Here is a 12,641-nt window from a genome sequence, read left to right on the forward strand (position 1 = left end):
GTGACCACAGCCCAGCCTGGGACGAAAAATGCTTCTAAGGGGATTCTTGCGGCAAAGCCAGATCTTGAAGGGTGAAGTATCAAACAACAAAATCAAATCACTCAATACTTATCTCAAAGCCCTCAGGGTCCCCTACTGCCCCTCCTCCATCATCACCCTCAGCTGACTCCAATCTGGCTGCCATGCTGCAGACACCTGGGTGGACCTGCCACTCCGAGGTATCCCCCACGGAGCTGAGTAGAAAGGGGTGCCGCTGTGCTTCTTTTGCTTTTTCTGTACGCTCTTCTCCACGAGCATCTTCCCTACCGCGGTCATGCTCCGCACCAATGCCTCAAGGTGTGGCTTCTAGACGAGAGGCATCAGCATCACCTGGGTGCTTGTTAGAAATGCAGAATCTCTCAGCCCCTGCCTCAGACCTCTGGGGTCCGCATCTTATGCATGTTAAAGTCTGAGGGACACTGCTCCCCACTCCAATCCAGCTTCCCCCAGGTCTTCAGCTTCCCCCCCCCTTTTCACTGTTGCCAGCTGCCATCTTTGGGTGCCTTCAACATGCCCAGCCTCCAGAGCGTCCGCCTCCTCGCCTCCACGGACCTTCACATCCACCCCAGCGTGGCACTGCCTCAGCCTCACCCTGCCCATCACAGCTCCCTCCAGCTGAGACCTCTGGCTCCACCTGTGGACAAATGTCACCATGGTCCTTCTGTCAAGCTTACTGAGAGGGACAGATGGCAGGCAGCAACTGACAACCAACAGCTCCTAAGTAATTAAGTGCTGCTGGGAGAAGCACTTGTCATCACGGAATCTTCCCTAGTCCTTGTGAGTCGGAGATATTTGTCATTCCCCGTGCAGAGATAAGAAAATTGAGACATCAGGAGCTCAAGTAGGGTCACACAGTTAGTGGGAGTGGGGCACAGAGGCGACCCCAAGCTTACTACCTGTACTGAGAGATAACGAGTCTCGCAGAGAAAACTGGGGAAGGGGGCTTGCAGCCAAGGCAGCCCATCTGCACTGGGCTGGGACCTAAAAAGGAGGGGAAAGTAGGAGAATAAGTGGGAGAGGAAGGCACAGGCCGGGTCACATAACTCTTCACTGACAGACTACAGAGCTTAGAGTTACCAGGGGACAGGAAGGTAACATTTTGGAGCAGGCTGGTCAAAAATGGCCACGTCGTTCCCTGACTTCTGTCTTGCAGACCCCCACAAACCTGATTCTTTGCCTCGTGAGACTTGCTTCCCCGACCCTTCGGGTGTGAACAGTCAGACTCTCCCCGGTACTCGGTCTGTACCTCCCTGCCTGCTTGCCCTCAGCCCTCCTCTGGAGTTGAAAGCACCTTCCCCAGAAGGGCTTGGAGGCAGGGGCTCCCCTTCCGACCCCGGTGTGCACATAGCACGTCAAACCATCAGGTTCCACGATCAGCAACTCTTAGAGGAAGACCTGAGACTCCTCCCCTCTGCCAACATTCTGAGGATGCAGCTGAATAAGAGACAGTCCCTGGCTTTGCAGAAGCTCATAAGCAGGAGCCTTGACCCTGAGCATGTACCTCTTTAAGGCGAAAACATTTTTGTGATGCCTGCACATTCACACACCTGGACCTATTTGGTAATTCCTAAAAACTGAAGCCTTTCTTAGTCTTTGAAAATGTCTTTACATGGCAAATAATCACAGCAACAGTGAATCAGTCATTATGACTGAAAAAAGATTAACTAAAAAAACCCATTAAAACTGTAACACAATGTTTAAAAATTCTTGCATTATAGGTTGAAAATATGTTGGTAGAACTTTATTTGTGAAACACAGATCTATTCCAGAGTCTTCTCCACGTACGGTCTGTGGGTCAGTCTCAACACGACCCGGGAGCTTGTAACAAATGGAGACTGTAGGGCTCACCTTGGGCATCCTAGAAGCAGAATCTACATCTTAACACTAAAGCTTGGGAAGCCCTGGCTTAGAGCAGATGGTGTGCGGGGCTGGGGCTTGGACACAGGGGAAAGCAAGGCCAGACAGAACCCACGCAGAATGGGGTGACCTTAAGTGCTTTCGCAGAGAACGTTTTCTGGCAGCAGTATGAAGGAGGTAGAGGTGTGAGGGGCCTACCAGGGAGAGGGGGAGGAAGCAAAAGTAGAGGCAAAGGGGAGAAGCACAGGGACTAACCTACTTTTAGCAGGGGTGGAGAGGGAGGGCAGGTTGGAGGAGGTACTTCTGAGGCAGAATCTGTCCAGTGCAGGTGTTGGGGGGTGAAGGATGACTCTGGGGTTTCTAAGCTGGAAGATGCATCACTTACAGCAAGGGCAGTTTTAAGGAAGAAGGTGCAGAGGAGGGGCCTGGGGACACTCAAAGAAGAGGTGTTCAGATGTGATCTACATAGGAACAAAACCGCCCCGACCAGGGCTGGAGACACAGACCCGTGAGCTCCTGATGATGGGATCAGGTGAATCTACCCAGGAAAGCCTGCAGAATGATTAAGAACAGAGGATAAAGGAAACAGAGGATGAGCCACTGAAGGGAAAGGGGGGTGGGAGCACATCACAGAAGCCCAGGTAACAAGGAGGGGCAATGAGCCAGCTGCACAGAGACCCAGGGGGCTGAGACATGAGAACCAGCCCCTGGTCTTGACAGCAGAGCATCATGGTGAGGGGATGCTGGAGTACATAAAGCCGAGACTGCTATCCAAAGCTTAACCCGCCTCAGGGTGCAAGGCCCAATCAATCAAAATTATGTCTTTTTCATAGCAGCATTATCTGCAATGGTCAAAAGGTGGAAGCAATTAACCGTCCACTGACAGATGAATGACCAAATGTGGTATATGCATTCAACAGAATATTATTCATCCCTAAAGAGGAAAAAATTCTAACACATGCTACGACACAGATGAACCTTGGGGACATTATGCTAAGGGAGAGAAACCAGTCACAAGATGACAGATACTATAGGATTCCACGCATGTTGGGGAACTAGTCATCTAATACCCAGAGACCGAAAGTAGAAGGGTGGTTGCTGGGGGCTGAGAAGTTAGCATTTAATGGCTATGGGGTTTCAGCTTTCCAAGATGATGATGTCTGTGGTGTGCGGGGGTCGTGGTAGCCCAGCAGTGTGACTCCACCTAATGCCAATGAGCCGTAGACTTCTGTGCATTTTACCGCAATTTAGAACAATTATGTCTTTCATCATCAGCATGGAAGGTCGGAACTCCCAGGACGGAAGAGTATGTCTGTGTTGAGAAGTGAGGGCAAATCTTTTTCAGCTGCCACAGACGACTCCTCCAGCAGGCCTGGCAGTGGAAGAGAAGAGAGTAACTGAGTGCTGACCTAAAGGTGAGGCAGGGCTCCAGGAAGGCTTTCTTCCCCCGGGGGGTGGGACGACAGCCTTCAGCTGGAAGTGGAGAGGCAAGCCTGAGCCAAAGCAAAGGACACTCATTTTCTCAGACTGGAGGACAGGAAGGAAGAGAGGAGCCAGAAAGGTGAAGGAGAGGGTGGTAAAGGTGAGGGGGTTCCCACCAGATGGAACTTGAGCATCTCAGGACCACAGGCCTGAGGTCAAGACTCACACCCTCTGGAGAGGCAAGGTGAGGACGACAGGTAGGAGACCTGGAGGGAGTGGGATGGTGAGGGCGGCTGGTGTGGGAGTAACATGGGAGCAGGACTGGAGGGCAGGGGCGGTAGGGGAGGGTGGGGGGAGACAAGCGGGCTGCAGAGCCCAGAGCACCTGTCTGAAACTATCATTGAGTCTGAGGTAGCGGTCCCCAAAGGAGGGTTCCTGGTCTCTGGAGCAGCAGCAGCACCTGGGAGCTTGTTAGAAATGCAAGTTTGCAGGCTGTACCTGAGTCTGATTCAGACTCACTGAACCAGAAGCTCTGGGAGCGTGGCCTTGCAGCCCAGGTCTTAACAGGTGACTCTGATGTGATAAAATGTGAGAAACACTATACTATAAAAATTCAGTGGAAGATGCATGTCGCTTTTGATATGCAAGTGGAAAAAAAAATCAGCCTAGCAACTTCCACATAAAAGAGCCAGAAATGCAAAACTGCTTCATGCCAATGCAACTTATGTCTATCGTTAACAAAACTTCTGTTAACAAAACCATAGAAATATGCAGTCCATCTCATAAACATCCTTAGAGGAGATCTAGAAAACACGCCTAAGATCTGGGGTTGGAAATGTTGGCACCAGTCCTGCTCTCCAACTGACTACCTGTGTGCCATGTAGCATGCCGTATCCCTTTCAGGGCCTGTTTTCCCATCCATAAAAAGAGGGAGCTAGAAACAGTTCTTTTCTAGAAATAGAGTTCTAGAAACAGTCTCTTCCGGATCTGACATTGTGTGATTCTGTCCTATAAACAGTGACCTCCGACTAAGTGCTTTTACATAGCTCTTGCCTCGTCAGAGAAAGAATGGCTTTAACAGGTAAAGCATCATATCACAGTTAACCAGAAAACCTTTCCAAAATTCAGTTAAGTGCTAATATCTTGCATTCTAAGAACTAGAACACTCCCTCACTCACTGCCTTTGCCATTAAAGCCACCGATGCCTATAAGTCATAAAAATACCGTACTGCACTGGCCTGTGTTCATGAAGTCCACGTGATTGGGATGCCCCAGAAAATATCCCCAATACTTCACATTTTTATCTTACAAGACTTTTTAATCCAGGAAGTCAGGGTTTGTATTTTTTGCTCGGCAGAAAATGAGTTAAAGAACTGTACTATACAGATCCCAGGGCCTGCCCCCTCTGACCCAAGTATCTAGGGACACAGTATTACATGTCTAGGCTTCCTGATAAATGGCCCCGTATTGACCTTGTTACCGGAATCCCTAGACACTGGTTTCCTGCCTGGTTTCTCTGCATCCAAGTCCCTGTCTACACCTACTGGTCATCTAATGCTCATCCTCCTGTGCCTGGGTCCCCAGTGCCACCTGCTTCCCTGCCTCTGCCAAAGGCCATAACTTGGTTCTGATCTCAGGACTGGGTCTGGGAGAGGGACGTGGGTGTTTGTGCAGGAAGGACGGTGGAAGTGTGGGTGCCAGGGGGAAAAAAGATAAGGTCTAGGGAGATTCTGGTCTCCTGCCCCACCTCACTTACACACCCTGGCTCTTAAATTCCATTAGAATTTATCAGTGGGAAACACAGCTGGTTTGTTTGTCCTCCTTGTGCATCTATCACAGACTCCGTCCCTGGGTATGTAAATGACATTCCAGGCTCTCCGTAGTCCCCATGGCAGGAAGGTGCAGAAGAGGGGAGGGCCAAAACAAAACTGGTATAGCAGGAGCAAAGTTGGGGAGGGGCAAAGGAGGTATGACCACCACAGGTACTGGAGCCAGGAACATGGGCTAGGCAGGCAATGTCAAGATTAGTTCTGTCTTTATGTAAGCAGAGGATTCCTAGTGCTAGACGGTTTTCCAGGCTGATCTTCAACCTCAAAGTCACACTTGGGTAGGGTGACCACACCCCCTGATTTGCCTAGGGCAGTCCCAGTTGAAGCTAGTTCATGAGATGCAATTATTAATAGCCTCACTCTTATTCTCAAAATGTTCTGGTTTAGATGAATTCTCATTGTTTTACTCGTGGGCCCCTAAGCCTGCAAAGTTAGAGTCGCAGACACAGAAGGCTGTTGAGCACTAGGCGACACCTCCGGGCTGAGTCTCACCCCTCCTTAAATGCTCCATTCTTCTCTCCAGCACCCCGATGTCTGCTTGTACACCTTCGGGGATAGCAGGCTCGCTAAACCCTGATGAAGCCTCTCTTTTTGGGGGAAAGCTGTGTTATAAAAATAGCAAGATCAAGCCTGTAGAATGCTCTTTCTGTCTTATGTGCTCCTCTTTCAATAAATATTTAGTGAGTGCATTTGATGTTCCAGGGCTACTGGGGACACAAGGGTGAGTTAAAATAGACCCAAATTGAAGGGCATTCTATAAAATAATGGGCCTGTACTTTCCAAAAATGTCAAGGTCATAAAGGGCAAAGAAAGGCTGAGTAACAGTCCCAGTTTAAAGTAGATTAAAAAGGATGACCTTGTGAAATGCATGCTCTGGGGGTTTCTTTGCTACAAAAGACACTATCAAGACAAGTGGCAAAAACCTGAGTAAGATCTATAGATTACAGTATTGTTTCAATAATGATTTCTCGATTCTAGAAATTGTGCTGTAGTTATATAGAAGAATGCTATTATTTTTAGGAAATACACTGAAGTATTTTGGGGGAAAGGAAGACTCTATAAATGACCCTCAAGTGATTGAAGAAAAAAAACATATATACATGGAGAACAGAATAAAATAACTGTGATAAAATGGTAACATTTGGGGAATCTGGGTGAAGGGTATAGGAGAGTTCTTTGTTCTATTCTGAGAATTTTGCTTTATGTCTGAATGAGGTCAAAATAAAAAGTTAAAAGAAAAAAACAAGTCTAAGAGACAGGTTTTTTTTTTTTCTCTTTTTGAAAAGAAAGCAATGGACCCTGACCTCAGTCAAGTCACCATGTGGCTGGGGAGACAGGTACTAATACAAATAATTACACTAATTAACTGCAAGATTGCAACTGTGTAAAAGGAGAGAGATCCGGGGGCATGAGCCATTTAACAGCAGGCAGTTTTACCCAAATCAGATGCAATCATGGGCTAACACCCAAGGCAGGAGTGAACTGGCGGGGGAGGAGCACGGTTCCGGGTTCTCACAGACCCTGCGGCGGGTGAGGCAAGAGGGACCATTACCACCAGGGCCTGAGGGAGACACCAACATTAATCTCATCTTTTATTCCTTTTTAAAAAATGTTTATTTATTTATTTTCGAGAGAGAGAGAGGAGAGAGAGAGAGAGAGAGAGAGAGAGAGAGAGAGAGAGGAGAGAGACAGAATCCCAAGCAGGCTCTGCACTGTCAGCATGGAGCTCGACGCAGGGCTGGAACCCACGATCCGTGCAATCATAACCCGAGCTGAAATCAAGAATCGGATGCTTAACCGACTGAGCCACCCAGGCGCCCCTCGTCTTTTATTGTAAGAGCAATAGGAAGTGTTTTTGAAAGGCCCGGGTGACTGCAGAGAACGGGCTGGCAGGTGCGAAGGCACGAGAAGCCCGCTGCAGCAGTGGTGGTGACTGCAGCCTCCAGGTGGGGCATCACAGATTTTTCCCTGTCCCCTGACACTTCAATTTTCTTTTTTTAAAAAAAAAATTTTTTTTTTTAACATTTATTTATTTTTGAGAGACAGAGAGAGATAGAGCACAAGCAGGGGAGGAGCAGAGAGAGAGGGAGACACAGAACCCAAAGCAGGCTCCAGGCTCCAAGCTGCCAGCAAAGAGCCTGACACGGGCTCAAACTCACAAACTGCGGGATCATGACCTGAGCCGAAGTTGGCCACTCAATCAACTGAGCCACGCAGGCACCCCTGACACTTCAATCTTCTACAGCAACCATATATGTATTGATAACCAGACCAGGGGAGAGTGCTGGCGGGAGCAAGGCGGGCTCAGACTGTCACGTCCTCTCTGCAGGCCTGCCAGTGGTTAGGGTGAAGGGACGGCTGATGGAGATGGTCGCTGCTTCTCTTACAAGCACCCCAGGGCCTAGACTGAGGCTGACTCACCGCAAGGTGGGGGGGAGGGGGGTCAGGTCTTCATACCCCACTCCCAAAGTCAGCCCTGTGCCTCTCATCCTACAGCATCCAGCTGGCCATGGCCCCTTTCTGGTCCTCGATCCTGCCCCTTGGAATGTCCCTTGAGCTCTGAGAGCTAGGAGCTGTAGCCCTGCCCTAGGGGTTGGCCATTTCTCACCCACAGTGACTCTTGGCACTGAATACCCCAACAAAGCATTTGTCTGGAGGGTCAGGGGCCCGCCCACAGAGGGAAGGGACCCTGTTCTGTGTGCCAAATTCTGCCTTAGCGGGTTTTCATTTATTAGCTCCTTTAAAACAGTCCACTTAAAGGAAATAGGTTCCATTATCATCCACATTTTATAATTAACTGATTTGTCTAGGGACAGACTTGGGTTCACATCTTGGCAATCCTACTTAGGAGCAATGTATCCTTCACTGCATCTCTCTGAGCCTCAGTTTTTTTCACCCTACCAGTAAGGGGCTGGTAGGAATTAACACGATTCTGGGGCTAGGAGGTACTATTTATTCCCTTTTGAGGCACCAAGAGGCTCAGTACAGAAAATCCACTCCAAACTACACATTGCTTAAACATTTACTAAAAGCTTCTGTATCCTGACAATAAATCATGGGACCTGAATTTTCCAGGACTATCCCAATTTCAAATCCTCTGTCCTAACTTTCCACATAAAGCAACAAATGTCTCAAAAATTCCACTCTCTCAGTATCCAAACAACACCTCCTAGGCCTCCGCTTACACAAAGAAGCAGCACATTCTTTTTCAGACTACAGACCCTAGCCTTTGGTTCAGAAAATGTAGTCAGCGGAGCCCTGCTGGCCCTCTGATGGAAACGGGGTCATGGCAGCCAGTACTCCATCACGACCCAGACTCGGTTGTTTCCCGGCACATTGGGGTGAACTACAGCCAGAAGAAGCCGAACCATGATGAGGGCATCACCCACAGAGGGCCACAGACTGGTTAGACGAGCTCTCCCCCCACCTCCCTACCAAGATGCTGGTACCCAGGTGGGTACGAAGCACAGCCAGAGGGTTGCTCCAAGGTTTAAATGAGTATTTAGAAACCACTCAGAACAGTGCCTGGCATCTGTAAGTGCCATAACAGTGTTTAATAACTAAATGCAAAGGCATACCTGACAGAAGGCGCTCATGCCTCCAAGACAACCCACAAGCATCACTGCTATGTGGGGAGAACAAGAGGGGACACTTACCCCTGCATTGAGTGAGGCTGGGCCTCCTCACAGACGTGGGGGAGCACCCTGACTACAGGAGGTAGGTCCTGTATTAGCCAAGGTCAGGAGGCTGGACCTGGGGAAGAGTCACCACTCCTGAAATACACAAGGTCTCTTTGTGCCTCTGAGCCTTTGCATCTGCTGTTCTGTCTGCCCCCCAAATACCATCTTTTTCTACCCTCAAGGCTGAATTCAAATGCCAACTACTCCTTATGGTGTTCCTTGATGCCCATCAGAATGAATGGCTGCTTCCACTGGTCTCCCTTGCATCTGGCTTTATCATCTTTTAAAGCAATTGTGAAACATATGGGTAAGATACAGAGTATGTGTGCACAGGTGCGTGCACACGCACGCACGCGCGCGCACACACACACACACACACACACACACATCATTGTCTTCCCAAATCCACCATACATCCTTCCAAGATAAGGGTTCAGCTTTCATCTCTGTAACCCTAGGGCCTGACACACAGCTCAGTAAGTGTCTAAATTTTCTGTGAAATCTGTGCTCTCAGCTGGTCTTCACCTGCAGGCAGAGAGTGGTTTCAGGTGCACACACAACCAGAAGCTACGTAGACCCAAGATCTGTGGGCCTTGGAACCCATGACCAGATCAGATTTTAGCCAGGGACCTACCAAAGCATTTGCTTTCATCCCCTCTTCAGGCGGATGAAAGGAGACACCTGTGATACCAGCGTAGTATAGACACTGACCGGGTCCTGGCCTGTCTGTAATAGAACTAGTAAGAGGAGCCCAAGCTTGGGAAGCAACACCAGCAGGCTGCCCTGCCTCCAGTCTGTCAAGGCCAGGGCAAGTGCAGAGTGCCTTAGGCATTCCAGACCCTGCAACACACCTGGGAAAAGAAGAGAGATTGGCCCTGCTTTCCAAGAACCACTACCATCTGGTGGTAGGAAGTAGAGCTCTGGGGTTAGGGTCAAAGTCGGAGATCCCCTCCCCACCTACCACAAACCCTGAGGGGAGGGAGGGGGCCAAGTCTTATAGTTCCTTCCAAAACCCAAAGCTGAGCCCTGGGGGATGGGGGGTGGGGTATGTGCATTCTGGAAAATGGAATACCTGATGTGCCTGGACCCGTGGTTCAGAAGGTCACCCTTCGTCCCTCTTGCTCCTGGCCCCAGACTACCTTTGCTAGCTCAGTTTCCTCAACTGCCAAGCGTGGAACTGAACAACACTAAGATTAAACAATGTACGTGAAACCTCCCAGTTCACAGTCAATAATCAAGGGGTTGGTCCCAATCCCAAGACCAATTACCAGCTGGGAACCTCAACTTCTTTCGGGGGTAGGATTTGTCTCTGACCAGGTTCCTGACACTTGAATAAGGTTTAAAAGCTACCAGAATTCTTCTCTATGAAAAATGTGAAAGGTGGGCTCTGAAACTGGAGTGACCAAGCAGTGATGTATCCAAATTTGACTCTGTGTTAACTTAGGTTCTTGGTCCTTTCCCAACTGTCCCTGAAGACCTGCTTTCTCCCCGAAGGGAAGTTCCCCCAGGCATCCTGGGTTTGCTGGGGTCAACAGGCTTGCTCAGCATCCCCACCCAGCACTGCATCAGATATACAGAAGTGGCTTAATAAATGCTTGCTGAACGGAATGCCACTCCACTCAGAAATGCCTTTGGTAACTTGACCTTTTCACATTCCTTCGCTAATGTCTAATTTACATATAAGAGTCCGCTTTAGGAGATGGCAAATCACCAGAGACAACTTGGGATCAATAGGGTATTAGGCACGTTTTATTCTAAGCCAATTCTCTGCAAATTGGTATTCCATTAACTGTACGTGGGATTTATGGGAACTCACTATGAACCAGAATATTTAACTAGAACGACCTACTCTCTGTCAGATAATAGCTTACCATTGTTAATTTTCAACTAGTCAATCTCAGAAAGGTTTCCAGCTTCCAATCTACGTGTTGATTTAATCATCAATAAAGTCATCTATTTGAAAGTCTCCGTACAATAAAGGACAGCCTGGTGCAGAAGAAAAAGATCTGCCTTCGGAAGCAGAAGACCTGATATGCCACCCAGGCCACATACTGTGTCATCATCGGCTGCTCAATTTCCTTATTTGCAAAATGGGACCAACACTAGCCTCATGAGAGAGTTGTAAAAATTGAGTCCATGCGTGTGGATGCACTCTGTACAGTTCTAGGAGACTATACAAAGGTTAAGATGAAATTCTTGAACAACTCAAGGAGGCTAATGATAGAGTGCAGGGTGGTTCCGAAGGGGGAGAGGAGATATTTTGGTCCCCAGGGGACACTTGGTCATGGCTGGAGCCATTTCTGGTTGGCACAATTGAGGGAGAAGGATTGCTACTGGAAGCTACTGGGTAAGGCCAAGGATGCTACTACACATGCTGCAATGCACTGGGCAGGCCCCACCACAAAAAAATTATCCAACCTCAAATGTTAACAGTGGTGATGTTAAGAAACCTTGAGCTAAATAAATAATCGGGAAAGCTGGGTATGGAGCTTTTCAGAACAGAAATCCTCCTAAGCAGCCTGTACTTCTTCGTGTCTATCATCCCTTTAAACATTTGAAGACCCATCTTGCAACACAGCTCTTTTGTAAGTAAAGCTCAACTGCCAACTTCTGGAGTTTCTGAATGTATAAAACTGCTTTTAAACACGATGCTCTCCGATTACAATACAGCTAAATTGTTTCTCCAAAGCCCTTGACTTCTGCAGTTCTCCAGGGCACAAAGACAGGGGTCTGTCACTCTGCCACTAGGCCCTGAAGATGCTCTCATAATTCTAATTTCCTGGTGAAATGGGAGCCACGAGGGTCTCTAAACGAATTAAATTCACATCACGCCAACTGCTCCCTTGCTTTGTGCCCGGCACGGTGCCAAACACCTCCACATAATTTATCCCACTTAATCCACCCAACAACCAGCTGTTTGCAGGGGAGGAAATTGAGGATCAGAGAGGTTAAACAACTTGCCCAAGGTCACCAGCTGGCCAGGGTGAGCCCCACATGAACGGAGGTCTCCAGTTTCCAAGTCACAAGCTCTTTCCACCAGCTCGGAAAACCCAGGTGTCAAGTTGTCTCAACTTCCCATGAATTTTTAAGGCAACCGCAACTTCTCAATAAGTTTAGGTTGCTGAAAATGGGAATTTCCGGGGGGCTGGGCGTTCTCACATACACTCCCCCACTGCAGCTGTCTCACCGCAGGTACCTGATAAATGATTCCATATCGCCCGCGAACGGGGAGGATTTATTGGCGCTGGAGTTCGTGCCAGGCCCAGGAAATGCCATTTTGAAAGCCGAGAGGCGGATTCGCCCTGAGAGCCGAGAAGGTCTGGCCGCCGCGCTTGGCTGGCCCCACGCGCGGGCTGTGCGCCCCCCGGGCGCCGGGACTGGGGTCGCCGCGGCGCTGGGCCCTCCGAGGTCGCCAGCCGCGTCCACCCCTGCCCAGGTCGGAGCGCACGCCCACGCCCCGCTGCCGCAGCCGCCGCGTCCCGGCCGCCCGCCCGGGACCGAGCCCCACCCCGCCCCGCTCGCTCCTTCCCGCCCCGGCGCCGCCAGGTGAGCGTGGCCCGGGCGCCCCCTCCCTGCCCCGACGTAGCGCGGGGACCCCGGGGCCGCAGCGTCCACCAGCCCGCCCGCGCGCTCGCCGCGCGCTCGGGGACGGGTGGGGGCGGGGCGGCGCCGAGCCAGCCCCCAGTCCCCGGGAGCCCCGCGCCCTGCCCCGGCCCGCTGGGGTCGTGCCCGCCCGTACCTGCAGCATCCGGGGGCGCGGGGCGCCCAGGTAGGTCGCGCTTGCGGGCGGCGCGGAAGCTCGCTCGCGGCGCGA

At 50.1% G+C, this 12,641-nt stretch overlaps 1 protein-coding gene across 1 annotated transcript in view; it reads right to left on the reverse strand.

Annotated features, from left to right (window-relative positions):
- The window catches only part of PTPN3 (protein tyrosine phosphatase non-receptor type 3), a 112,945-nt gene extending 100,310 nt beyond the window's left edge, over positions 1-12,635 (reverse strand). The window contains exon 1 of the mRNA XM_049636052.1: positions 12,567-12,635. The gene's annotated coding sequence lies outside the window, so the exon portion shown is untranslated. The remainder of the gene's footprint in view (positions 1-12,566) is intronic.
- Positions 12,636-12,641: the final 6 nt, after the last annotated feature.

This window comes from Panthera uncia, chromosome D4 (assembly GCF_023721935.1).
Source record: "Panthera uncia isolate 11264 chromosome D4, Puncia_PCG_1.0, whole genome shotgun sequence".
Classification (NCBI taxonomy): Eukaryota; Metazoa; Chordata; class Mammalia; order Carnivora; family Felidae; genus Panthera; species Panthera uncia.